This window comes from Megalobrama amblycephala, linkage group LG9 (genome assembly GCF_018812025.1).
Source record: "Megalobrama amblycephala isolate DHTTF-2021 linkage group LG9, ASM1881202v1, whole genome shotgun sequence".
In the NCBI taxonomy this organism is placed as follows: Eukaryota; Metazoa; Chordata; class Actinopteri; order Cypriniformes; family Xenocyprididae; genus Megalobrama; species Megalobrama amblycephala.
In genome coordinates this window covers 6,058,001-6,084,078 of record NC_063052.1, presented here as the reverse complement: position 1 = coordinate 6,084,078, position 26,078 = coordinate 6,058,001, and the positions used below count along the sequence as shown (strand labels likewise).

General features: G+C 36.3%; 1 protein-coding gene and 1 long non-coding RNA gene across 5 annotated transcripts in view; one reads left to right on the top strand and one right to left on the bottom strand.

The window, feature by feature from the left end:
* Nucleotides 1-26,078, bottom strand: part of atxn1a (ataxin 1a) — a 143,437-nt gene that overhangs the window by 38,730 nt on the left and 78,629 nt on the right. For 3 of the 4 annotated variants that reach the window (XM_048201347.1, XM_048201346.1, XM_048201345.1), the window contains one exon: nt 2,151-2,251. The gene's annotated coding sequence lies outside the window, so the exon portion shown is untranslated. Of the gene's footprint in view, nt 1-2,150; nt 2,252-2,337; nt 3,053-26,078 lie in introns of those variants that run through there. The other variant, XM_048201348.1, reaches the window with a different exon arrangement.
* Nucleotides 640-8,878, top strand: LOC125274854. Its single transcript, XR_007186331.1, has 3 exons — nt 640-687; nt 4,498-4,615; nt 8,554-8,878. It is a non-coding gene; the product is annotated as an uncharacterized LOC125274854 (long non-coding RNA).

Sequence of the window (26,078 nt, the reverse complement as noted above, 5' to 3'; positions counted from 1 at the left end):
TATAAGTTTCCATTAATTACCCTCAAAAAATGAGTTCATATCAAGCCTTTAACAGGCCCGTCCATGAGCTAGCACTGCCTGTGTGCCCATTTGTCTCTCGTATCCTGATTTTCTGAGTAGTCATGCGGCAATATATTGGCCAGGCTAATTAATCGGCTCATTTTTGGCCATTTTGAGATTTTACTGGGTCAATGACGTGACGGGTAATTATTTTTTGTCCAAAGGCCTTAATAATTATAAAAAAACAAAGATAACATCCAAAGTATGTAAGGTTGAACAACTAGATCTCTTTTATTGAATCCAAAAGGTTTTAATTATATTTTGCTACATATAAATGTATTTTAAAGATTTTGAAGTGTCAAAAGGTCATTCAGTTTAATCATCCAAAGGCCAACACAGCCATTTAATTTGTGATTAAAATATCTTAAAATGTAATAAATGTATATATTTTTTATTCTGGCATGATTTTATAACATCATATATCAACATAGTGCAAAATGGTATTAAATTATATGAAGTCTTTGCTTTGTTTTGAGAAAGAATGTCCGGAAAAATTAATTTCACTGATGTCATTTGGAGTAACCAATATAAAGGGACTGTTTTGGATCAAGTCATGTGGTCAATATCATGTGACAGGATGTGACATCATACAGACGCCTGCAAAGGACCACATGGTCGTGAAGCAAAGTAACTAACTCTCTTTTAACTATTCTCATGTTTTCACTTGCTCATACGCATGTCCCGAAACATCAGGTCATTTGGTACAACCACTATAAAACATTGAAAATGTTGTAATATTTTAAAAACTTGTACTAAATATAAAATGTTTGAATGTCCTTTTGTTAGCTAGGTAGCAAGCTAATTAGCTAGCCAGCTAGATATCAGCCTGTTAGCATTGTTTGAAAATACTGTCATTCGGTATAACCAAAAGTGTCATTCGGTAAAACTGAATTTTTTTACTTTTTTGGTGACAAATTTTGTCCATCTTGTAAAAAAATGACAAAAGCAGTGTTAATTGATTATAAAAACCACATAATAAAACTTTAAAATTAATTATATCTCCATGATGTTTTTTTACACTTTTTAAAACCTTATTCATCAACGACCCAACTGCATCTGTGTGGCTGATTAATTTTGGTAGTTGCCTTTCAGTTTAGTGCCTTTTAGTTACAGTATGGTCAATGATTAATAGATATTTTATGCAACTTTTTTTTATTTTGCCTAATTTAACACAACTTTTTAGCATATAGAATTGATAAAAATCTATAAAAGATTAATCATTTTTATAAATTATATATTTATTATTTATAATATGTTAATAAATAATTTTAATAATTATAATATTTTATGTAAAATTAATTAAAAATAAAGTTTTTATAAATGTATTGCATTTTGAAATAAAGTCTATATTCATAAACAAAAAAATTATACTGCAACAGCACTACCACATTTCAAAATGACATTTTTGCAACATATATACAACATATATTCCACCAATAGGGGGCGCTTATGGGATTCATTCACAAATCTACCTGAAATCTGGCTTTGTGTCCATATACACAACAGAGCATACATTTCCGACCGACATCTGGCATATAATGCACTTGAATTAGATTAGACCATGCCTACAGTCTTGAGAACATGGGCCTTTTCACATACACACATATCTCACATGAACACGTGTATTATTTGCTAATGCCTATCTGACGTATATGAACCAGCTGCACGTACACATGTCAGTGTGTGAGCATGCTACAGTAAAACTGCGTGTTACAGTACGCCTGCGACCGACCACGCTTCAAGCATGAATCCTTAAAGCTGTGTTGTCCCAAGCGGTTTGCGCTAGCTAGCTTTTTCCTGGAGGTGTTTTACGTGAAAGCGCTGCTTTCAGCCCCAGCTGTGTTGTTTGGTAAACAGCTCTGTTGCTAGGCAGACCTGTATTATTGCTCCACCAATCAGGGCCTGATTTGACGGGTGAGTAGGACACAGCTTAAGCAAGAGTTATTTTTACAATTGCGCTCCAGATAATGCCCCCGCACAAGTAGTAAAATGCAGAATTAAAGGTCATGGCTATCAAAAGGTACACGTGTGTGTGTGTGTGTGTGTTTGTGTGTGTGTGTGAGAGAGAGAGAGAGGGAGTCCTGTCATACCTCATTCAGTCACCTCCAGTGTTTTAGTGAGTGTTGCGGCCCATTGAAGTTGTTACAATCCCAACACGGTTCGTAGTCTCAGTGCAGGCCTCCAGCACAGCCTATGGACACACACACAAATATATAATTATTACTCAATAATACAGAGCCAGCAGCCTGTACAGAGTCACCAATAGGACACTACTACCCTTGAATTCCCATTCTGTCCTGAGGTCGTGCGATGAGCGAACATGATCCACATACAGATGCACTCAGGTGCATTTACTCTAGTAGTCACACTCATACTACTGTCATCTTGCAGCTCCACTCCCTTCAGACGCTCACAACACAGAACGGACCGCTATGGAAACCCGAGTAACAAGACAACACAAAGGCGGAGGTGTGGGTGTACAGTGAGTGTGCTCTTTAAATAAAGATGGTCCTCATAAGAGCTGCTCTGAGATCAGCTTTGAGCTCGTGAGCGTGCAGCATGCGCTGTTATCTGCTGCTAGACTGTTTGGTTTCTTTCAGTAACCACCTGCGGTATTCCATAAGGCATAAAATGGGAATGACATCACATCCCTCAACTCCCAGAAGCACAGATCTTAGATCAGTATTCAGGAGTAGGACTCCACAGCACAGACTGCAGATAGCAGCAAGGAAGCCGTGATTAATTTATCTCTGGGGCATTACGTGAGAAATAAACTGTTGTCTTTAGAGGATTAGATAGCGGCAAACTATTTCCAAACGACATGCCCCCTGCTTATGTAGCATTTGTGTTGCAACTAGGGATGTGCAAAAATATTTTTAAAAGTTGACTACTCAACTAATTTCATAACTGGAAGCCCTGTATAAAAAAGGCTGATTTCAGGTTCACATGTGCCTTATTTGCAGCATTTTATAGTGATCAAAAAAAATCCTAAAAGCACTGGATAATGCTCTGACGAATGAAAGAGAAAGTAGATCTCAAGATGCGTTTTTAAAAGTTGGACTATTTTCAATTAGATATGACATCTTAAAAACACTAAGCTTGTGGCAGAATGCTTAAAAAAATTATGATGCTATGGGCGAAGATATCCCATATATATATATATATATATATATATATATATATATATATATAAAACAACAACAACAATAATACATGTAAAATTAATTAAAAATAAAATTAAATATAAATAATAATAAAAAAAAAAAAATAAATATATATATATATATATATATATATATATATATATATATATATATATATATATATACACACACACACAGATCAATATATAATTAATAAATAAATAAATATAAAAATATAATACATACTTTTATTTTAAATTATAATATATTATAATTATAATAAATAATAATAAATTATTGATTTATTTATATATGATTAATTAATATATAATTTAAAAAAATGATATAGTAATAATAATATAATTCATAATATACCTTTAACAGATATACGATTTTCAAATTTACAGTCTCTCTTTATACCACAAAATATTAATAATAATACATATAAAATTAATTAAAAATATTTATTAAATATAATTTTCATATATACACTGTCACCCATCCCCTAGTTGCAACAAGGAAGCAGGTTTTATGGCTTGAGTTGTGATGGAAATGAGGAAGAGGAGAGGTCACGGTTTCATGTCAATGTCATTTCGGTCTTTCTTTACAGTGATTAACAAGTATACACTTCTGCCATATCGTCCAATTCTGCAGATTAATTATCCTCTGTACTTCTCTGGCAACATTGTATTTTGGCAGACATGCTGATAAAGCATCATTGATGAGAGAGATAGAGCGAGAGAGAGAGAGACCAGACAGATGGTCGCAGCGGGTGGGTGCAGTAAAACTTGTGACAACAGCCATTAGTGCTACAGGAGTCTGAGACCGAGGACAGATAGTGGGATGTGTGAACATGTGAACGAGGGAGAGAACGAGTGAGAAACCTAAATGCAACAGAGGAGAAAATGAAGACATAAGTGCTATAGACAGTCAATACAACATTATATCTAGACATATAGACCATGATATGGCATAAAAACACTTCACTTTGCTTCGACTCCCAGTGTCCTAAGTGCTTGAGAAGCTTTGAAACCTATTTGCATTCTTAATAAATATATGTGGTCTAAGAATAAAATGCACTGATTCATTTCCACAGACAAATTGTTTCTGGAATTTTGCCGTGTTTTTCAGATAATTGAGATTTTTGTGGTGGAATTAACCTGTTGTAGTACTCACTAACAAACTGATTTAAAGAGGATCTAACAGCTGATTAATTGTCAACACTGAATGAAACATACTGTAGATTCTACTGCTTGAATATCCTACCTCAAAATGTCTCTATTCCACAACTCAGATGAGCTTCAGAGCGCTGCTACAACCACAGCGTGAATGATCAATCTAACCCAGAGTCATGAGGACATCTGCATTACTACAGTGAGAAAATTATTACACCAAGTGCTGTTCATCAATAGGTAACCAAGCATGATACTAATTCCATTAAATCTATTTTGAATTTCCAGAAATCTGAGGTTAAAACTAAATCCTGTGGCTCATGTTTATATCAGATGTATTTAGCCATTTTATTATGTGAAAAAGACACTGTTGCTGTCACTTTAATGCCTTTTTCTTCTTTCATGTGTCATGTGGTTGTGGCTGTGACCACAAGTCATAAACAGCAATGGGGCAATTCTTGCAAGCTCAGTCTTTTTATGTGACATGGCTCACACTGCCATTGTCACTTAAACATTTCCCTGAATGTCACTTCCCTCGAAGTTACTATCAGCTCTAGGAGGCCAAGCTGAGGCCATTGTGTTGGGTAAACAGCAGGATTACTCAGTTCAGTGTTTAAGGTGAAATGTATGAGAAAAATGCTATTAAAAACAAGATGGCGTACTTACAGCATTTACTAGCAAGGCTCAAAGGACCCCTTTGGATTGGTTTAACGTGTACCATCAACTGTACCATCGTGGATTGAACTACACTTCTAAGAAATGACATATTGTTTGGTTTTCCATGTGGCCTCCATAAAGTGTTTTAGATCTAACAGATGGACAGACGTGCTGGAGTGAGAAATGTATCATTTTTCCACAGAAGTCCTTTCAAATTCAAACTTCTGTGACATGCCTTAGCAATCCCATAATGCCTCAGGACAACAATGTTTCATATTCTATCAAGAGTCTACAGAGCACCTAATGGACGTCTGGGTCTGTTAAAATTTATAACCAAACATAAAACAATATAGATATAGGAAGTGACACTAAGCGGAAACTAATTTTTCCACATCTATTGCCACCAGGAGAATTGAAATGAAATCACTTTATCTTTTCTGTTTTCACTCTTATCACCATCTTTGTCAGAACCTGATAAGGGATCAGATCACATCAGCAGGGATTCTGTGCTCTGTACAGACCTGCTGTTTGCTCTTAAAGGGATAGTTCATCCAAAAATGAAAATTATCCCATGATTTACTCATCTTCTTTCAGATGAACACAATCTGAGTTATATTAAAAAATATTCTGGCTCTTCCAAGCTTTATAATGGTAGTGAATGGGGCTCAAGATTTTGAAGCCCAAAAAAGTGCATCTATTTATCATAAAAGTAATCCATAAATGGTAAATGAAGGCCTTTTGAAGCGAAGCGATGAGTTTTTTTAAGAAAAAATGCCCATATTTAAAACTTTATAAACTTTAATAACTGGCTTTCGGCCGAAAAAAAGTCAAATTCTGGCGGAAGAGTGACCTCTGACCCGACGTAGGATGTAGGAGTAGTGTAAACCTAGGTGAGAGTAGACGTCTCTAGGGCTGGGCAACAAACTCAAGCTCCTCTTCTCTTATATCGAAATCCTCTGACATTTCTCTTAAAAAATTCTCATTTTAGACTTTTAATTTATGATTGGTGTTTTGTTTTGCTCCATCCTCTGCGCTTCTGTGTTCATCAATACATCATGTGTCAGAGGTCACCCTTCCGCCGAAACTAGACTCACGTACGGCAGTCAGATATTATGGTTTATAAAGTTTTAAATATGGATATTTTTCTTACAAAAACTGATTGCTTTGCTTCAGAAGGCCTTTATTAGGAGTTTTTAGATTACTTTTATGATGAATAGATGCACTTTTTTGGGCTTCAAAATTTTGAGCCCCTTTCACTACCATTATAAAGCTTGGAAAAGCCAGGATATTTTTTAATACTCCGATTGTGTTTGACTGACAAAAGAGTCTAGGATGACTTGAGGGTGAGTAAATCATGGGATAATTTTCATTTTTGGGTAAACTATCCCTTTAACTAACAGTGCACATTTCAGCAGCAAGCCTTAAAGGGATAGTTCACCCAAAAATGAAAATTTGATGTTCATCTGCTTACCCCCAGCGCATCCAAGATGTATCCAAGATGATTGTCTGTCAGTCAAATAATGCGAGTGAATGGTAACACAATTTATAAGAGTCAAAAAACATGCATAGACAAATCCAAATTAAACCCTGCGGCTCGTGACGACACATAGATGTCCTAAAACACAAAACGATCGGTTTGTGCGAGAAAACGAACAGTATTTATATCATTTTTTACCTCTAATACACCACTATGTCCAACTGCGTTCAGCATTCGCTTAGTGAGGTCTGATCGCGCTCTGACAGCAGCAATGTCTCGCACAGACGGCAACGGTTGGAGTTAAAAATCATCATTTGTGTTCTACTGGAGGAACAAAGTCACCTACATCTTGGATGCGCTGGGGGTAAGCAGATAAACATCAAATTTTCATTTTTGGGTGAACTATCGCTTTAATATCAAACTTCAACAAGCAACTCATATTGGACCGTTTGTGCTACAGATATCAATGAAACCTCAAATCATGTGGCTTTTTGAAGACAGATGTGCATTTGCTTTAAACTAATCAGACTTTGACTTAGAAGGTGAAGATTTTCACCAGGTGGATGATAAAATTGTTGGAAAATAAATCCATAGACTAAGTTTCAGCTCATATTCTAATGCTGCTTTGCCCTCAGACTCAAAAGCCCTGATCATATCCCCTATCATATATATATATATATATATATATATATATATATATATATATATATATATATATATATATATATATATATATATAAATGATCATATCATTTTCCACATGGGGAATTTCATATCAGACTGGAGGAAAATGATTAATTCAGACACATCTTAGATATCTAATATTGCAGTACTGCAACATGTTTGAGCATGCAAGCACTCACACACACAAACAGGATCCCTGTTCCCTGTACCTGTTTGTGGTTCCTTAAAACAAGTTCGTCTTCTCAGAGTCTGCTCCACAAAGTCCATTTAAGAGTAGCGTATAGTGTACGTGTGTGATACACAACAGTGCAGCGTGTAATGTTTCCATGTGCAGATATAGGACAAGCAGTAAGCCAATACCATCCTTGTAGCGAAACTCGGTTAGCGGGGAAAGACAACACAGAAAGTGAGGAAGAGTGAAGGACAGAGAGGATGATGGGGAATGATAAATCAAGAGGTTACAGGAAGGTTTAGGGGTGAACGGCCCAACTACAGGGGCCTTTAAATGCCTGATAGTGGCTGATTAAAAACTCTTCTTACATGTTCCTTCCTATAACTTGGCCAGACCACATCTGTATAAGCATGTAACAGAATTTACTTTTTGCTACAGTTACCAATAGTGGGTGAATTGAGAAAATGTAACATTTTGGTGATTTAGTATAAGAAATATTCACCATGTAAAACAAACAAAGTTAAAACTTTAAAACTAAAATTTTTGACTCAGATATAAGTGAGTCACGACAGATGATTCACAGTATAAGCAGTTTGGAATGATTCTTAAAGGGAGGGTTCACCCAAAAATGAAATTCTGTCATCATTTACTCCCATATGTTGTTTCAAACCTGAATATTGAGCACCAAAGTAACCAAACAGTTGACGGTAGCCATTGACTTCCATACTATTTTTTTTCCTACAATGGAAGTCAATAGCTACCGTCAACTGTCTGGTTACCAACATTCTTCAAAATATCTTTTGTGTTCAACAGAAGAAAGAAACTCACAAGTTTGGAAGGGTTAGTAAATTATGACAAAATTTACATTTTTTGTGTGAAATAACCTCAGGTAGTTTGTATGACTTATAACATTGAACTGATAAGTCAAACGGCTTTAAAATTACATGAGGGTGAGTAAATGATGACAGAATCTTCATTTTAGCATAACTGATTCTTAAAAACCTGTGTATTTATTCAAAAATGCACTGAACATGTCTAATCAGACCTATTAGATGATACAAATGCATTTTAATGTCAAATCAAGCCATTTACATTCAAACATAATGATGCATGAAAGCCTCATACCGCTGTCATAAGGTGCACCATATGCTTTTCACATAGAGTAATCATGGTGCTTTTCTTCTACAGATGGAAGTGTCATGGCAGACACCATCTCTCTTTTCTCACCGGACAGAGAGGAAACAAGATGGAGTGCCTCAAAGGAATTCAGCAGCAGGTGTGTGTGTGCATTAGGAGGACAGCAGGTTGAAAGCCTTCCTTCTTTCAACCTCCAGAATCCAGCACACATACACACAGTTGTGTGGCGAGCATGCTCAGTAGCTTGCTTCAGTCAAGGTCAGTGCTGAGAGGCAGGTGATGACATCATTACTACAGCAGCTCTGTTATTTCACCGATCAATAGAGAAGCAGCAATGAGTTCATCTGAGCTAATGCCAGATGGCTGGAGCCACCCAGTGAGAATCTGCTCCTCAAACACACACACATATCCCACAAGCACCGGCAAAGTGAGGCATTTACACTCAAAGCAATAGGAAATTCCCCCACATATGACATAGCGTACACACACACACACACATTGAAACGCATCTAACCAGGGTAGGCATCTCCAGCGTTTAAGCTCTGTAAGCAGCCGTACAGCGAGTGGCTGCGTTTGTAATGATGAGAAATGACTTTACACAGCTTCTGTGCTGAGGGACGCTCCCTGTTTCCACAGCAATATTACAGTCTATTCATTCTACCATTTAACATAATGAGACAGGACTAGCTTATTCAGCCAGGGAAAAAGCAATATTTATACATGAAACAAGCGCGGCAAACCAGTGAGTCATACTGGAGGACGGATGTCTCGGTCTAATATTAATGGAAGACGGCTTTGGCTCATACACACTAATATTATCAAATAATGTACCTTACAGCTCTGGGAGTATGTGTTTTAGTATAGCATATTAGGGGTGCCAAATGTAAAAGAAAGAGTGTTACAAAGATAATCTCAATTTTGCCACATTTAAATGTGACTTTATAACTATAACAATATATATATATTTTTTTTTATAATATTGAAGTTTTAAAAAAAAAAAGAAAAATAGAGAAAAAGAGAAAAATATGTACAAGGAGACTTTCACAGAAATATGGTAAAATATGAAAGCCAATATTAAGTAAACTTCAATCTAATCTGTTTTTAATGAATGAAAAGCTATAGACTATACACCACATACAATTTAACAATTTGCATATTATGTAAATGTCAAGTTTATGATTTATATTTGGATTTAACATTTAGATATTGATTCATTTCACATTTCATATTACAGACGAATATTTACACTTCCACTATTGTTCAAAAGTTTAGGTCTTTTTCTAAGATTTTTTTTTTTTTTTTTGAAAGAAATGAATACTTTTATATAGCAATATAATGCTTTTTTTTTCAAAATTGGAATACACATACACATATATACATATACACACGTGCATATATATATATATATATATATATATATATATATATATATATATATATATATATATATATATATATATATATATATATATATATATATATATATATATACACACACACACACACAAAAGGTTTAAATTATTAAGCAGCATAACTGTTTTCAACATTGATAATTAATAATAATAATAAGAAATGTTTCTTGAGCATCAAATCAGCATATTAGAATGATTTCTGAAAGATCATGTGGAATAACAATGCTTTGCCATAGTAATAAATTACATTTAAAATATTAAAATATGAAACAGTTATTTTAAATTAAATAAGATTTCACAGTATTACTGTCTTTATTGCATTTTTGATCAAATAAATGCAGCCTAAGAGACTTCTTCAGGACTTCAAAAACATTAAAAAATCTTACCAACTGTAGTGTAGATTTAAGATTATAGACTATATTAATAGATATTTTTCAATTATTCATATTTTTTTAATGATTAAAACATAAATCTATGCTAAAATGAACAATAAATTGGGCCATTTTAACACACATTATTATTATATTGTTTGCTGTGTCATGCTACTTTAACACACAATAACAAAATCTAGTTCAATTTCAATCTATGGTTTCAACATAATCCTATCAGTTTCAACTATTAACTATATTCAACTATATTCATTTATAACTCTTGGTTGTTTGTTATCAGATTCAGCAGACATGCAGTCCACCTCAGATAATGCCGAGAACTTTTACCAGGACAGTCGAACATTGATACCTCAGCTGTAGATATAGCCACAAATAAATCATGGCAAGCGTAATCGTGTCATTGACAACCACAAAGCCTGTCACTCAACCAACAATCACCATTCAATACCTCCCTTTTGTGCGAAACTACTGGAGAGGTACAACAGGAGAAGTGGATATCTCTTCACACACAAACTCATTTACAACTGCCTAAAAAGCCACTGAAATCTCCTGGTCACACTCAAAGTAGTAAAACTCAATCCGTGACAGGTTCATTCAGGGCCGTCTTTGGGGTCATTGTGAGGGACTGATTGAAAGATAGCTTTGTGCTTCCTGAGTTTCTCCTGCTGTGCTCAGCTGGGACAAATGCAGAAGTAAGTGGATAGTGTGAGGGGCAGGTACTTCTCTCAGGTTACCGTGTCGTACCCCAGGCTGACCTCATTCCTTTTAACTTCTCTCGTTCTCTGTCTGTCTCTCTTTCTCAGTGCTGAGGGCGTCATAGGCGCTCCTTTTCTCTGACAACCTGACTGACATCATTGTCATCCCATCATGTCAACGTGTGTGTGTGTGTGTGTGTGTGCTCTCGTTTGGCACCGTGGTCCTTATTCTGTCAAGGATTTGTTTACCACCTTCTGGAAACAAAACATTTGAAAGCTATTTTCAACAACAGAGTTACAAGTTAAGGAATAAGAACCTAAAAAATGTAAAAAAAACAAGCAAAAATGTGGAGAAAAAAAATCAATCAGGGGAGGCCAGTGTTGCTATTATTAACTGCGACTAAAACTATTAAAAATAATTTTGAATTGTTAATTGATATAAAGCTGAAATAAAATATAAATATTAGATGAAAAGAAATTAACTTGAATGATTGTAACCAAGCAGATCTCGCCCCCCATTGACTACCATACTAATTTTTGCCTACTATGGTAGTCAATGGGGGGCGAGATCTGCTTGGTTACAAACATTCTTCCAAATATCTTCCTTTGTGTTCAGCAGAACAAAGAAATTTATACAGGATTGGAACAACTTGAGGGTGAGTAAATGATGACAAAATTTTCTTTTTTTATGTGAACTATACCTTTAATCACTGCATCAATGTAAAAAGATGCTGATGACAAACTACAATCATTTATTTTAATTTGATTTCCTGCGTCATTCTTCACACACTCTTTCTGACCAGCTTTTAAAGAAATGTTTGGCTCTAGACGAGATGGTTCAGATAAACAGAGCTTTGTCACTTGCTATTTACTGTTAAAGCATGTAGTCGGCTTGGCGCAGAACATGAAAAAATATATAAAAGCAGAGTTCGAGACACTCTCGGGTCTATTTATCTGCAGTAAGAGAGGACAAGCAAATTAATCAAGCACCAAAGCAAACGCACTGAGTAGGCTTTCACTTTAAAGCACCTCCAAGCTAACCCCTGCAATCGAGCCTTATACAAGCTCAGATACAGAAAAAAAACATCATGTCTAAGAAAAATATCAAAGCTATAGAGATACAAAGGCAGATGGATAGATACAACAGTGAAAAGGGAGAATATAAAAGAGAAAGAGAGTGAGACAAGAACATGGGAGAAGGATGGGAGAGTCTATTTCTGCAGATCTTCAAATGTTCAAAGCCCCGATGACTACTGGGAGTCGACTCAAAGCGCGTATGGGACCGCCGCTCCTTCGGCCCCCTACTGTGAGACAAGCCTGAAAGCGGACCAAACCAGCTTTGTGCTGACATAAAAAAAAAAAAAAACTCAGCTCATTCATACATAATTGATCGTATATAAGGGCTATGCAGAATTATTACAATTCTGTAACTCCCTATAGTTAGATTATGTAAAGAATAGTAAATTCAAAGGAAAGATAATGTATAGATAACCAACTGCATTTATTTTCATACAAAAAAATGCTGATGTAGTACTGTTTTTAGACACCAGATGGCACTGTATTTCACCTTAAAGTGATTTGAGGGGGGAACCAAAACAGTTCTGGGACCAGTGTACACATGTATTACACTGTGTACCACTCTCATCTGTAGTCAGTGCTCATTGGGAGTGTCTCGGTATGATGAAGTGACGTATTATCAAATCTGATCTCAAGATTTGCACAACATAATTACATATATATGGCACAGTGGAAATCACCATGGGAAGAACCTGAGGTATAATAACTGCATGTGGTTGGGCTACCATATGGTCTCAGTTTGCGTTTGAAAAAGCGGTGTTGAGTCTGACAACAGGCTGTAAAACACCTTACTGTGGCAACGTGTCCTAACCAAGTTGTAGGTCCACAATGAAAGTAAAAAAGCAGTGTGATGTGGCACAATCAGAACGTATTTGATGTTTATAGTTGCGCAGAGCAGGATTTTGAATCAATGACATTTCTTTGTGGGTGGAGCTTCCAGCTACAAAAAAAAAAAAAACAGAAACCAAGGCTGTATCCGAAATTGCTACTCATTCACTATTTGCTTCATTACTCTTAAGGTGGCTTTCTGTCTGGTTTTAGACAATCAAGTTTTGAAATAACATTTCTGTTTATAGGCACAGCCTTGAGTCAGATGCTCATTTGTCCTCTTTTTAAGATAATCACTATTTTGTGCTTTATCCAGTGTTTATAATTAATTAAAATAGGCTATGTTCAAGTTAATATTGTAATAAGTGATGTATATTTTAGACACAATGTCAATATTGAGTGTTTTTGCTTAATTCCATCAATTAAAACAGTTCTCAAACAGAGTCAAAGTAGAACTGTTGATCTCTGATCAACACAGTGGTTTCATTCCTGAATTATTCAGCATTTTCGATTGAATCAGGCGAGTCAATGATTCAATGACACATTCATAAAGAATTCACTTGCTTCACTCCTGAATGAATCAGGCGATTTGAACGAATTGATTGAAGAAATGCATCATGAAGACAGTGAGTTGCCGCCACCTACTGGCATTTTAGTTACATATTTAAAGTATAATTTAATTTTTTCCAACATTTCATATTTCTATGTTCAATATATTCCATATTTAAAACACATCTCATAACATTATTTTACACTGCAGTGTAAATGCATTCTTGGCATCTCTGAGCTAAATACATCTAAATGCCACTTAAGATGCTGCTTCTGTGCCACCTCTGCAGTGCAAAATGTTTTGTTGATAATGATTTTAAAGTAGGGTAGGCAATTTCGAAGGGGCTAGCATTAGCAAGCTAGCTTTGAAAGCATTAGATCCCACCCTCTCCAAAGCCATGCCTCGTCCAAAAACATGAACGCACAGGTCGTGCACGTAATGCGCTGATGATGTGTGATTTCGCGAACAGAGTGCGCGGAGGCAGGTAGGACACAACAAACTTGAACCCAATCAGCAGTAGGGGGCATATACACTGATGGGATGGGATGGGAGATGGGAGAGGCGAGAGGGTGAGCAAGAGGGAGATTTGAAGAAAGACTGTAGAAAGAGAAATGGCTGAGAGACATTACAAAAGATTAAAGGTCATATGAATATCACTGGAAAAAGAAGGGGTATGATAAGGCAAGAGCTTTAGGACCATCGTTAATATTAGAAAAGCTTTTTTTCTCTGGAGAGACCTAAGCGGGAAGGCCTGAAAACAGACACTGAGGTTGTGTTGTTTCTGCTCCATACGTGGGTAACATTGATTTTGAGTGTGTGCTGCTGGCGACTAACAACAAGCTCTTGCTTGTTTATACTTGTGTACTGTATGTTCATTTTTTGTTCTTCCTTGTTGTTCGCTCGTCATCTTCACTTTATTTTTCGTGAAGCTTTATTTTTGCCTTGCTTCTGCTATGATAAAGAGACATCCACTCTTGCATTGCATGTTTGTGCATTTTGGGGGAGGAACAATGAAGGGAGGGGTGTGTTTGTTTGGACTGATTTCAAATATCAACAAGGTTTAACAATGATTTTCAGAAATTGCTTACTGCACCTTTAAGGGTATAGGGGGTGATTCCAGACACAGCGCAAGAGACTCACAAGCCTGGCTCCAGCTACTGTATATGATTTAATTGTAGGGGGACCCTCCCACCCTGTACAGGCATCTGTACAAAAACCTTCATGCCAGGTTTGGAAATGTTATAATATGAGTTTCTACACTTTCTGCAATGGCAAATGCAGTTTGTATGCAAATGTTTTGAAGTGGGTGGGTAAGTGTGTGGTTTCTTGAGATCACAATATGGCAAACAGCACAAAACCTGATTAAACACCTCCAGGTCATGAAGAGAGCGTAAACATGAGGGAAAAAAAGGAAGGTAAACTCAGGAAGGTAAACTCAAATGAGGGGGAACCCCGGCGCAAGAGACTACAGGTTTAGGAAAGCAGCCTTCGAAAGAGCGTGAGGTTTAAATATGACATTTTTACAAGCAGATTTAAGGGCGTCCCACAGCCAGGCACCGTGAGGAGAACAGACTAGCAGGCATGTAATGCTTACATTACTGCATGCTTTGCAAAATCTCATCCATTATTTGAGAGATTCCCGTAATGACATATCATGCCTTTCTGTTCCTAAAAAGTTCCTTAAAAGTCTTTCTATCATATAGTAGAGTGAGAGTGTCTATTTTGAGCAAGCTGCACACAATACAAAATCTGTGCAAACGGACGTCACAGGCCCCCCGTTTAACTGGGTTACATGTCGCTTTGAGCATTGCATGCATGAACTCCAAATCGCCCTTTCAAATGCCCTGAAGTGTGCACATTTGCACGAGAATGTGTCGTGAGTGTCGCTTTAAGAGCGACGTGGTGTTCATTGAGGCAACCACACACTGCGAGTCTATTTATAACCTCTGTCTTTGAGGTCTCCATTACATTTGCATGGGAGCCGTGCACTCACACTTCCCTCGCATCTCATTTACATATGCCGTGTGGTTTTCCTGCTGTGGGCAACCATTCCGCTGGCTTTAGTTATGTGTGTCTATGCATGCATGTGAGCAAACATGTTTGCGTGTTATGTGGCAGCCACTATCGCATTAGTAGTCCTGACTCACATGCTGCCCTTGGCAACATCAGGTAAAATATAAATAAATAAATAAACCTACAAAACAAAATAACTGATTTTTTTTCTCAATAAAATAAAATAAAAAATGACCTACACAGTCTATACACAAATTTATGAAATAAAAAATAAAATTAAAGTTAAATGAAAAAAAAAAAAAATACAATAATAAAAATAGAAATAAAAATTACCTATTGTGTCTTTAGTAATGTTTATATAATAAAACAAATCAAAATGATGACATATAGATGAATGACATATAGTCTACTACACATTTCTAAAATAAAAATAATTAAATTAAATACAAAATACAAAAATAAAACAAAGTCTATACTCGCATACAAAAAAAAATAAAATAAAACACTAAGTCTGTTTTCATAAAATAAAAATAAAATAAAATAAATTAAATTAAAAATTATACAATAATAAAACTAAACACAAATGAAATTATCTTTGTAGTCTATACTCATGTTTAAAAATAAAAACAAAATAAAATAAATCTAATTAGAATACGGTCGTCCAGACCGGCAAAATAAAATTAAAAACTATGGATCTGAAAGTGCGCAGTGACGCCTGGAATCACTTTGATCTTGAAAAAAAAAAGTACAAGATGTGCACAGTATTTACTATTGTGAATTCTTTGTGCTTTAGCTGCCCGTGTTTCAGCGTGTTGTCACAGGAAGAGCGCATCTACAACGAGAGTAACACTTTCTGGCTAGCACGTAACTTACTTGAAGTTCAGTTGCATTTGCGTCCTTTTGTGTAGATACAAGTTGTAATGTTACGTTCATGTTGTGTATCTAGGATATCTGATTAATCTCATGTGTCATATAGATCAGGCTTCAGTTTGCTGGGGTTCATTCAATGTTCAGATGCTTCTTTTTCGAAAGCATTGATGCATTATTGATAATCTAGCAGTTATTTTTCTAATCATATTTTGATAGACATATTTTCATATCATATTTTTATTTGCTAACATTAATTTTCGTAACAGTTTTTTTTTTCCTCCATTTAACACCTATTTGCCACCTGTTTGCCACCTGATGTCACCTGTTGGAGTTTAGGTTCCTTGCCGCTGTCGCCTTTGGCTTGCTTAGTTGGGGACACTTGACATTTGACTTGACATTTGATATTCAACAGTATTCTTGACATTTATTCAACAATGCTTTGATCTGCCTGCATTGACACTATTCTTTAAGAGCTGCTGTGCAGCCAAATTATATACCAGTTATCACTGTAAAGCTGCTTTGACACAATCTGCATTGTAAAAAGCGCTATATAAATAAAGGTGACTTGACTTGACTTGAACAGTGTTAAGTAAAATATTTTCATTATTGCTATGGTGGACACGCCCCCATAAGCCCCGCCCCCATAAGCCCCGCCCCGGGGTACTCGAGTACTTGAGACCTATCAGTACTTGAAATGAAAAACTGTCAAAAATGCTCATTCCTAGAAGGTAACCAGAAAACGCTGCCACCCTTGAAGACTGCCTACATTGCCAATGCCAGTAACTTGTACCACTGTAGCCACACTAGCTACAACAGTGTGAAGTAGTGCATGTGTGTGTTTGTCAGTCAGAAGGCTGTGCTTTCATTTCTCGTTACTACAGCGTGTACGTGTGTGTGGTTTAACAGGACGGTGTGTACTCCAGCGAGGCCAGCCACATGAATGTTTATGATGAGTCACTGCCTGACACAGCAGGAGGATACTTACACTCACTACACAAGCGTGTGAAAGCGAGCATGTGTGTATGCATGTGTGAGAGTATTACGGCGGTGTGCAGAATCTGCATGAGTATCAGTGGCCATGTTTAAGTAAAAGAGGCCAGATCTGTAGCCTTTCCACGGGTATCGGGTAAATGCAGTCTTGAGAGAGCCGTTGTGTTGCAGGACCCAGGCAGGCATTCGATTAAAGCCATGCAAAGTAAAACCAGACTGAGGAGCAACATGGAAACTCCTCCTATACACTTCTCTCTGTGCTTATTCAGCAAGCTATATATGGTTTGAGAACCTGTGCTTCATGGGAGAGGGCGGGTGCTAAAAATTAAATTTTTTCACACACATATTACAACATGATAGTAACTACTGAGAACACCTGAGCATCTGCATAGCAACATGCTAACACCCATTGAGAACATTTCTACAACTGCACAGCAACATTAAAAACCACCAAGAACACACCATGCTAACAACCGCTGACACTTTAGCAATCCACATGCTGTAACAACCACTGAGAACACTTTAACTTCTGCATAGCAACATACTAACAGCCATTGAGAACACCCTAATAACTACATAACAATATGCTAACTTCCATAGAGAACATTCTTTAGCAACTGCAAAGCAATATGCTAACAACCAGAGAGAACACGTTAAAGGGTTAGTTCATCCAAAAAATAAAATGATCCCATTATTTACTCACCCTCAAGCCATCCTAGGTGTATATGACTATCTTCTTTCAGTCAAACACAATCTATAATCTGAGTTATATTAAAAAATATTCTGGCTCTTCCAAGCTTTATAATGGGAGTGAAGGGGGCATGAGATTTTGAAGCCATAAAAAACACATCCATCCATCATGAAAATAATCCATACGACTCCAGGGGGTTAATAAAGGCCTCCTGAAGTGAAGCGATGCATTTTTGTAAGAAAACTTTCCATATTTATAACATTATAAACTAGAATCACTGGTTTCCGTACGTGAGTCGATTCCGGTGGAAGACAGAACTTTGACTCGACGCATGTTGTACTGACAAACACAGAAGAGCAGAGGATAGAGCAAAACAAAACACCAGTCACAAATTAGAAGTCTAAAACGAGAATTTTTAAAGAGAAATGAGTTTGTTTCCAGCCCTATTTGTTTCATACGCCGGTACTTGACTCTCTTGCTGGATGTTACCAGTATAGTTATAAATATGAATATTTTTCTTACAAAAACGCATTGCTTCACTTCAGAAGGCTTTTAACCCCCTGGAGTCGTATGGATTACTTTTATGATGGATGGATGTGTTTTTTTGGGCTTCAAAATCACGGTTAATATTCACTCCCATCATAAAGCTTGGAAGAGCCAGAATATTTTTTAATATAATTCTGATTGTGTTTGACAGAAAGAAGAAAGTCATATACACCTAGGATGGCGTGAAGGTTAGTAAATTATTGGATAATTTTCATTTTAGGGTGAACTAACCCTTCTTATTAATTATTGTTATGAGAATAATTATAATACAAATATTTGAGGACAGGTTAATTTTATAAATATATTTCTCTTGTTCATCCACATTACGCGGCCTCTGTCACAGGCTTTAATTCAGGCACAATGCAGAGGTCATTAGCGGTGATAGCCACTGACGTGGGCTGATCCTTCCGCTCGATGCTATTTGCAATCCAATCAACCTTGACTAGAAGCCCAGCTGGTTTTACAGCTCTTTCCGTGGGCAGCGAATCACAGCATCCTACAGCTCGTTCGTCCAGTTTACAACCATCGATGGCCCTTTGCATTTAGCATGCTTAGCATTTCTGCCAGACTGAGGAGAAAGCAGGAGAAACAGAACGCTTCCACAAACTTAAGTCTAAAAGGCTGAGTCAACCACACCTGTGCCCTTTCATGCACTTTATCCCCAACATAGGTACATACACACACAAGAACAGATGCTTGCTAAGTAGCATGCACACTGAAACTCACTCACACAAGCACACGCAGCTAAAAAAGAAGGATTTTCCTACACACTGCAAAAAAATCCTATTCTTAATCAGTGTCTTGTTTTCCAGGAAATACATCTCAGCAGCCTTGAAACAAAATCATTTTACTTGATAGGCAAGATACTGATGTAAGGCAAGGGTGATACCAGTTATTTCCTTTTCGATCTGATAAGTACCCTCAAAGTCAATATTCTTGATCAATACTAATACTCTACCTCTAGTAAATGGATTTTTTTTTAGAAGTTAAAATCAGTAATAACCATAACCATATTTAAAATACACTATATTTTACAATTAAAAGAGCCAAAATGGCAAATTATCAGATGTTTTTTTTTGTTTGTCAATGACTAACCATTACAGACTCCTTTTAACTTAAATACATTTATAGTAAACATCATACAAACACATTATAGCAAATGCCACATTTTCTTTATTTAGCGTGAAAAACTCCAGATGTCGCATGCCTGTTTTTGTCATTTCTTGGTCCATTCTCTGTTTGAATGAGTGCTGTGACTGTATGTTGCTGTCTATCATTTGTTGTCAACATTTCACAGTAAAATAAGTGAAAGAAATGGCTCCTATCTTACATAACTACACGTTATTGCAGGTACACATTATTTCCACTTCAACACATATATTGATTTTCAAGCCAAAAGTCACTAGTTCAAAATAAGTGATTAGAAGGAATGTTTAATTGTTACGTTCACATGCAACCAAATAATCCGCAATAGAATTGAATAGACATCATGTAAACACCTCAATCAATTTGATTGAGCTCGATCTGAGTCAAATTTTGATTGAGTTGGGGGTGGTGTAGACCTGATATAATCCAATCAATAGGAAAAAATTAAGTATGTAAATACTTGAATCTGACTATTTTCTCAATCGAATTCAAAAATACCTTGCACACATGTGCAGTGCCATGATGCGTAAGTTTACATAAGATCAATCTTGATTAAAACACCCATGTGAACTTATTCCTAAATGCCAATGATACAGCTATGTCAACTAAACCTTTGAAAAGTACGATAACAGCGGAACATTCAAATCTGCGCTGGCGCTGCCGCTGTCCCAGTGAGAGCAGCTGTCATATATAGGTAGGAAACATCTTCACAAGAAGTCTTTTCAACCACACATTATTATTGTTTCTGTTACAATAATTCAAATGATCACAGAAGTACGGACCCGGTCGCAGCAGTTGCAACGCCTATGGAGAGCCCTGAATGGATCAATAAATCATTCATTCAAGATATTCATTTAAAAAATCTGAAAAACGAGTGAGTCATTCATTCAAACTTATTTTTTAAACTATTCATTCAAATCAATTAAACATTTTTTAAACAGACTGCAGCAATTAACATTTTGTCTGAACCTCAATGAAAATCACATGTTATTTTGTTTAGTTGTCTATTCGGATGCGTGGGAGAATCGTGATTTCTATTTTTTTTTTTTAAATGTTATTCTCAATTGCACATGTAAACGAATATATGAATCGGAATGCAAGGTATAAGGTTCATATAGAACTTTCAGAAAAAAAAGAAAATAAAATTAGTGCATGTATGTCTAATGATTACTGATAATTATTATTGTTCTAATATTTTTTGGTATATTTATTATAATACTAAAATATTACAATATAAATACTATAATTATTAAATATTATAAAAAGTATTGCTATGTTTTATTTCTTACTGTCTAACAGTCATGGTACAGTTCACATATATGACAGCTGAACATCTCTCAGGAAGCCTGCTAAAAATTGCAAGGTATGGTTTCAGGCTTTATTAAAACAACCTAGGAAATGTTCACACATTCCAATGTATTTTGATTTACAGTCATTTGATACGTCTCCACTGCACAACACTAATGTCTCAGTAGGATCACCAGTTAAACGGCTCTAAATGGGCAGTGTGGAGATCCTTGCGGGGCGCGGGGGCCGACATAATTGGTTAGCATTGCCAGTGCCGTCCTCCTATTTGTGGCAGATTAGGGTTATCCACAGTTTGACAAACAGCTTTCTCCACAACGCACCAATCATGGCTTTTTATCCCATTTTGGGCTTGAGGAAGAAGGGCACTAGAGAGGCAGCAAATTACATGTGTCATTATTAATGGACCAGCGCTTGTGATAATGCATCAACATTAAGGCCCACACATTCCACACACACGGCTAACTCTCTCCCCACAGCTGTCTGCGCCTCTCAGCAGGGCTTTTAGTTCTCAATCAATCAAATCCACTACCTCTTACACAAGCATGAAGACGCGTGTACACACAGATGTACGCTGCAACACGTACATAAGATGCACAAATCAAGACACTCTTGAACAAGTCTGACATTCTCACAGACATCAAACACACTTACACAAATGCCGTGACGTTAAGTGTAGCAGAAGGTCCAAGATAACAATAAATTACCAAACTCCCACGTTCTTTAATTGAAACCTGCTTGCTTTGCTCTGATGCGCTGCACAAGTCTGGAAGGGAAGTATTTGGATTCACTTGAGCCAAGAGCAAAAAATGAAACCGAATTCCTGTGAAGAAAAAAATAAATAAATACCATCCATGCCGGTGCTTTCCATAAAGTGAGCTTCCACTTTATGCTTTAGCCTAATATATACCAGTGAGCTGTAGAAGAAAGGAATTGCCATCTATGTACCTCATGACAATGATGAGGTCAGAGTATACATCTAAATTTGTAAAATTGGTAAAAAGTTTTTGCAAATATCAGGAATTATTCATGTATAAATATTCAGATTTTGCACATTTTACAACCTGAACTAGCATTGCCTTTCAAAAAAAGGTCAGAGTCTTGTTGACCTTGACACACACACACACACACACACACACACACACACACACACACACACACACACACACACACACACACACACACACACACACACACACACACACACACACACACACACTCTCTCTCTTTATGATATCATTTCCTGTTTTCTGTACATTGGTTGAACCACATAACCTTGATTTGGCAAACCATTTTTATCCTTTTTTATATATTAATGCTTTTTTTCAAATATTAATTAGCAGTAAAGCAAAAATATATAGACATAATTTAAATGTTTAAGTTAAAATATTGTTTCTAAGAAATAATAATAAAAGATTATGCCAATAAAGCCTCATTAAAATAACAGTTGTATCATCCAGACAACCCTAAATATAGCAAAATGATTTCAATATCAATTATGCATATAATTTACAGAAAAAGGAATTGCCCTCTCCATACCTCATGAGAAGAGAAGAAAAGCATTACTACTTAGAGAGGAAGTTGATCTGTTTTGGTCAGTGCATAATGTTTGTGGCCACAGTTTATCTGTTTATACACTAGTCATATGATAGTGAATACAGTCCAGTTGAGTGGGAGTTTAAGTGCCACTTCACCACACCATCAGGCAGAGAGAGAGATAGAGTGACAGAGAGAGAATTAAGAGTGGTCTGGCTTTGAGATTTGCTGCCCAGATGGGTCCCTTGTTTTCAACAAAGTGTTGAACAGACAAAGTGTTCAACAGAACCATAACAACTAAAACACATGGAAACTCCCCCACACATCCATTAAAACACACTATATGTACACTTACATATCTAATCCATATATTACATGATATATGCAGTGATACTCATTGCTGTTTCAGCAATCACCCCCATCTTCTCATTAATGGTAAGTGCCCTTGTCCTACGTGCGAGACAAGGAGGTTTCTTCAGCTCTCAGACTCACTCTCACCTAATCAATGTGTTCTGCTTCTTTACAGCTCCTCCAGTGTCTACTGCAAATCATCCTGATCCATTTATCTGTGTCTCAGTCTGGAGGAATATCGAGATCAGGATGTGGTCTTGAGGTGATCTACCATGCGGTGTGATCAATGAATCGATTAATAGATGAGTCAGTGGGTATGTAACCTCTGTGTGTCTCACATGAAAAGTACAGTGTGGGTTGGGAATCAAGAATCATACTTGTTCAGAATTGGTTCTGGATATTAAAAAACACAGAACGAAATCATTTTTTTGAAGAGGAAGTACCATAAAATGCTACAAATTGGAGCTTGAGGCCTGAATTGAATGATAAGAGAGAAATAATACAATGAAAAATAAAAAGATAAAATTCTATTCCATTGAATGCATGTCACAATATACATACAAGACAACCAGTGTATTCCTATTCACAAATGAGTGATTCTCTTGAGCTGGTTCTTTTCAATGAATCACAAGTGAGTCTTGAACTCTACAATGGCTCACTCACTGAATTCACTCCATTTTAACAATTTTAGCAGTAAAATACACTGAATCAATTTTAATAATCATGGTAGACATCATTGCTCTTCTGTGTGCCATTCAGCGCTTCACACTCCAGTCCAAGAGGTGGCGCAAACTAACAGAAAAAAAATGCATTTCTACCATCTGAAACCTTGGTATTAAAAAATATATCACATATGGTATGGTCAGAGTTGGGGAGTAACTAGTTACATGTAACGAACACAGTTACGTAATTTAATTGCAACATAAATGTAACTGTAATCAGTTACAGTTACTGAGAAAAAATGTGTAATTAAATTACAGTTACTTATGAAAATGTTTACGATTACAAAGGGGGTTACATCTGAATATTTTCTGTAAAAATCTAGGATGTTGAATAATAATAATTTGTCGCAAATTATTAATAATAATAATAATGAAATAATAATTTGTTGCATTGCCTGTTTTAGATGTGCACGATGTGCACGTTTCGTAAAGCGATGCTATTCTGATGCTTTTGATTGGTTCTCTTGTTTGAATTTGCAGTGCACCATGTCCGCCAATGACATCAATCCACATTGCCGTTGAAAGCTTTAGGCTGCAACCTGTCTGAGAGTGCAAGGTACTCACCATGGCGAGTGATAAAAATGCATTACAGTACTGGAAATTATAAAAGTAATCAAAAAAGTACTCAAATGTAATCAGTTACATTACTTTAATAAAGTAATGAAATAGTTACATTACTTATTACATTTGAAATAGGGTAACTTGTAATCTGAAACCCATTACATTTCCAAAGTAACCTTTCCAACATGGTATTATTGTAACATGTAGTTCTGTTTTGGTTTCGTTTCATTGTGTTTGGTTCTGTTCTGTTTGTCTGTGTTCCTAGTTAATGTCCATGGTTGTTAATTTAATTTACGCACCTGTTCTGTTTCCCATTGATTACTCTCTCTTGTATTTAAGTCCTCAGTTTCCTTTGTTCAGTGCCTTGTATCATTTGCGTTTTGAGTTTACGTAGTTGTTGTCCAAGTTCCTGTTTTAGTATTGATATTAAAGATTGTTCTTGTGAATTCTTCGTCTTTGTGCGCTTACTACAACCAGCCATTATGTGACAATTATATATTTAGTATGAATAATTTGGTGCTTCTTCTAAATTAGTTGTTAATAGAATCATTAAAGGAACTGAAACTGTTTAGTAGAATCAGAACTAGAATCAAATTCCTTATGATTCCTTTTAGGGCTGCACAATATATTGAAATTATCGAAATTGAAATATATTGACATAACAAATGTACAAATCGCAATATGCAAAATGGCTTGCGATAACTGAATGATTTTAACAATTCACAATTTTTGTTTTTTTTACACACACTTAAGCATTTTTGCATCGCATATCACATTATTTAACCACATTTTTCTTCAATATCGTGCAGCCCTAATTCCCATCCTTTATTGTCAGACCGATGCAAACCCTTTCTTCTGTCATTATGCACTGTGGTGTACCAGTGTTTGAACCAATCACACTTTCCCATAATCCATAGATTCTGAGAGTCATAAGGCTCAATTTCCTTAGTTGTTCATTATGGTACACAAAACACCGACCCAATGTTGGTGTAATTATGGTTGCTTATATAGCATACACTTATATAACTGCTTACACACTGACAACTTCAGGGCAGTTACAGAATAAGCCCTTGAGCTTTTCACTATTGCCCTATAGAATTGTTGGGGATGGAAAACCACAGATAAACCGCAACCTTGACTAAAACCAGACCTTGACTCGAGAGTGCATGGGAACAGAAAGCAAGAAAGAGAAATACATTTCCTATATAGATTAAGCAAGATGCATTTCCTCTATAAGTTCAGACCATAATGTGCAAACTGAAATCGAGAAATTATGTCTTTGTATGTGCTCCACATCTAATGGATGTACGTGCAAGTACATGACTCATATCAGGGCTTCAATGCACCTTTCGACAGTCACCGCTTTGACCTCAAGATGAAAAGAGACAGCATGTCAATAACACTCAACTACAACAACTTTTCTCTAAAGCAGCCCAACATGGCATCACCCCCTTTGTTGTGTGTTCTCGGGGTCAGGGTTTATGTCAATTGTGGGGTTTGTGATGTCACCAACCCAGAAAGAAGCTTGTTGTAGTCCCTACCAGCCGTGTGTTGTAGTCCTTAAAAAGGGATTTCTGTAAAAGAAAATACCTCCAGTTGCATTGAACTTTGAGCATCGAAACTTTGCAGATGTTGTTTATGCTCTAACAGCAACATTACACCCTAACCAAAGTTAAAAAAGTGAAATTATCATCAAGGACTCCTTTAATGAACATAAAAGCTCCATTTCTCATAGCAAGTCTTCACTTCAAATCAGGGATCACCAGGTGTTCCATCACAGCTTCATAGCCCTGAATAGAAAGTGTGGAGGGGGCTATTAAAACATGCTACTCCTTCATTTTCATCCTCTCTCGTGGCATAAGATATGCTTTGAATCGACATGGAGCTGTAAAAA